The 3946-nt window shown below is 36.5% G+C and overlaps 1 long non-coding RNA gene across 1 annotated transcript; it reads right to left on the reverse strand.

Annotated features, from left to right (window-relative positions):
• Window positions 1-2554: 2554 nt before the first annotated feature.
• LOC110011391 lies at window positions 2555-3790 on the reverse strand. Its single transcript, XR_002286400.1, has 2 exons — window positions 3610-3790; window positions 2555-2808 (listed from the first exon to the last, which is right to left on the reverse strand). It is a non-coding gene; the product is annotated as an uncharacterized LOC110011391 (long non-coding RNA).
• Window positions 3791-3946: the final 156 nt, after the last annotated feature.

Raw genomic sequence — 3946 nt, forward strand, 5'->3', positions numbered from 1 at the left:
AATGGAATCTCGTGAATTTCCAACCTATACTCAAAAGTATCCAACATTTTAAATCTTCAATCTTTATAAGAAGACACTGAAATCGAAAACAAAAAACATTGGTACTTACAAAAGGCATTGATGGCAAACTGAAAGCTTTTCATTTAACCCTAAAAATAACTGGGCGTGTCCATGCTCAGCGCACCCAACGACCTCTCGGCCATGAAGGAGATTTGAATCAATTTTCAAGGTTCAGTTTATGAGTTACAGAAGCCAATGCAGACGACAGAGGTCATGAACTCTCCATGCTGTCAATTGAAAGATTTTCACATATGCACTCTTAGAAATAGCACAATCGATTTTCACATATCATTCTTTAACATATGACTAAAGCACATTTCTCCGTTGATAAAGACGACCATAATAGTTTCAACATTTTTACAATTACTCTTTCTGCAGAGAGCGAATTTAAGCAGTTAGGATTAACTCCACCCTCAGCGTTTTGGATGAGAAAAATATTGATAACCTAACACCCATATGGACAAGAAGAAGAGTAAAGTAGTATGTGATAACTAAAGACTTCTCTTGATCCCATTAGTGAAATAATTATTAGTAACACAAATAAAGAGGCACATGATAGACAACATTAAGTATAAGACATGCTATCTCTGAACTTTAGACTATATTCCACCAAGCACAATAACACAAGAGCTGAATTTGCCGCCTATAACTTACCTTACGCTCCTTCCCATGAAATTGGGGTAACTTAACATCGACAATCCATGCAATAAGATCCTTCCCAATCACTTGAAAAAGTGCATGCATAGGAGCACTAAAATATATCTTATCAGATTCCACACACAAAAACCATTCTTGACATCAAGCATGTCTTGATCCAAACACAAGAATTATCCAAGTAGCAATTCTCAAATTTCGTTTCATGTCACTCAAGTATATCCCCTACACTAATATGATATGACTTAATAAGAAGAGATAGCAATATTGAGAACAAGCACTTGTAGCACAACATTCAACACGCAGGTATCCCATTGACTTCATCAAAACCAAATGAAACAAGTCTCAACACTCTCACAAGGGTTCTCACAACGATGTCATTGTAATCACTCATAACATAAGGTGTTGAAGAATTCGGGTTTCACTCAAGTCAATACATAAAATGCCATTACCATAGGCTTGCTTGTCAATCAAATCTCCACCACGAACGAAATGCAAATTAATGCATGAATCAAAGGGTCTTTCGATGGGTTGTAATGGGGCTTAGGACAAGGTGTGGCAAAAGATAGGTCGAATTTTGGCTTATGAATTCAAAGGCACGATGCCAACCTAGTTGCTTATCCTTCCAGCGCATTTTCGTTCGACTTAATTCAAGTGCTTTGAACAGTCAAAACTCGTGAAATTCTTATGTTTATTGCATCTCCTGCATCTTTTCCTCCTTTTCTTTTTCCCCCTTCTTTTTTCCTCCGTTTCACCATTCTTCTTCTCCTTTTTTTTTTTTTTCTTTTCCTCCATCTTTTTTGTAATCTTTTCTTTTTTTTCCTCTGTTTCATCATTTTTCTTCTCTTTTTTTCCCATTTTCTCCTTTTTTTTCTTTTCCTTCTTTTTTTTCCTCTCTATTCATTACTTTTCTTCTCTTTTGTTTTTTTTCAATTTTCACTTTCCATTTTTTTTCCTTTCCCTTAGGGCTAACGATGCATCCGTGTATGCAGCTTGAATACATTAACTCACTTCCATGTCAACTTAAAAGCAACCAAGCCAACACCATGCCCTTGAATGGGTTCAATATCACTTTAGGAAATAACCAAAAAGGGGATAGTCAAGCTTATAACGTGGTTTAACCAAGAAAAAAAAAAGCAAAGGCTCAAATGAGTTTTTCTATGGGTGAATTCAAGGTAGGCTCTGTTCAAGTCAATGGGTTTTTCCTAAGTGCCCTTATCACTTTCATACACCAATCTAACAAGAATGTGGTCTCAAAATGTATTACACAAGCAAGTTCTAGAATGGACAGACTAAGTTTGACGCCCTCAATCAAAATAAATATAGAAGCACTATTGAAATGGAAGTGCTTTGGCCCAAAAGCTCACATAAAAGGTTTTTGTGTTGATTCTTGAACATTGTTAATTTGATGCAGTCAATGGAACATAGTTAACACAATTTTCTTTTTTTTTTTTGGGTTTTTTTAATATGCCACAAGCGTCTGTTTCTCTTACTTATCTCGACTTAAACCAAAATTCCTATTAATCTAAGGGATATCACAAGATGACAATCTGAGGATATCTCAAGATGACAATCTGAAAATTCAGCAACTACCACAAGATAATTCACATATTTTTCTCAAGACACACTAACTTCATTAACAAGTTGGTGTTCAATAAAACTTTTCAGCCACCAAACAAAAAATTTCACATCCCACACATCCACATTCCACACATTAATATGAATTTCAACTTTCAGATTTCCAGCAACACAACCAATTTTGCAAGAATCGTGCTACAATGACTATCCATCCACGTTCCCAAAAACCAATCACAACCACAAAGAACAACATACCTCTCCCCACAACAAGCACATGCATGATGCATTGTCCTCAATCTATGCACAGAAACCCACTCAAACAATGGAACGAAAAGTAAAAAGGGAAGAGAACACGTCCCTGAAAATTGGGATGGTGTCAAGAACGGGGGTTGTATGGTCTGAGCTAGTGACTGTCTCCACATCTTGTACCACAACGCAGCACATCAAATGTATGGTCTGAGCTATTAACTGTCTCCACATCTCGTACAAGAATCTTCTTGGTGTTCAGTTCCTTGACTACAACATGACAATAAAAGGGACCGTTATCTCAAGCTTTAAAAGACAAATCCTTGACTGCTCAACACTACACTCAAAAGAGTTATAATATAGAAAAACTATGGCCAAGAAAACATCATTTTAGGATTCACAATGCAAGACAGTAGTAATTTACTTTGACTGACCATTGCATTGCATGGTACTGTCCAACACCCGCATAACTAGAATCTCTAATGGACTCTTTGGCACACAATTATTGCAGGTAATACTGTTCAGCCTTCCACCCTCTCCCTTGTGCTTGCAATTGGCAAGATCTCACAAGAGAAAGCCCACAAAATAGAAGTAGTAAAGCAATATATACTTTTATTTCATTGTAATTACTGCACAAGAAAATTAATTTGATGTACTAATTATTATTTTTCCGATCTCCATTTCAAAGTTTCGCACATGAATGAAATTGAGGTTGGTCTTAAAATGGATTGGACACTACATTCATGCATAAACAGATGCCAAGAAACATAATGGATTCATCTCCACCAGGTTTCTATATAATCAAGTGAAAGAGTGCATACTAGTGTATAATGCTAACAATAATATAATCTATCAAATTAGCAAAGCTAATTCAAAACAAAACTCACATGCACGCTAACTTCCCACGATTAACAAAACACCCATCATGGTTTATAGTCGAGTTTCTAAAATTCAGCAAATGGCCAGCAAAGGCTTGGTCATATAACAGATGGTGATGCATCTCATAATATTATAGACATCAACATGCTTTCCAAATATCAAAGGTGAAAATTAGACTCCAAACAAATCAACCTGACACCACCCATTTTTTCAGAGATCCAACCAGTTACCAGCAACATTGAGCTTTACATCCATCCTTGCAGCTGCAATGCTATGTCCCTGCCTCTTAATCGATTCTGAAAATCAACAATTAACATGACTTAGTTGAAGAAGGCAAATTAGTCTCAGTTCTGCCAGAGATCAATATATACCTGCATTCTTGCCTCGCTGACAATTGAACATCTTGAAGAACATGGTTGACCTACAGTTGACAGTTTCAACAACCGAAGCAATCAATCTCCAGCGGTTTCTAAGAAATTTAATAAGGAAAGCGACAGTTGAGGACCAAAGCATGTTTCCCAATCGAGCT

This window comes from Sesamum indicum, unplaced genomic scaffold, assembly GCF_000512975.1.
Source record: "Sesamum indicum cultivar Zhongzhi No. 13 unplaced genomic scaffold, S_indicum_v1.0 scaffold00216, whole genome shotgun sequence".
Lineage (NCBI taxonomy): Eukaryota > Viridiplantae > Streptophyta > Magnoliopsida > Lamiales > Pedaliaceae > Sesamum > Sesamum indicum.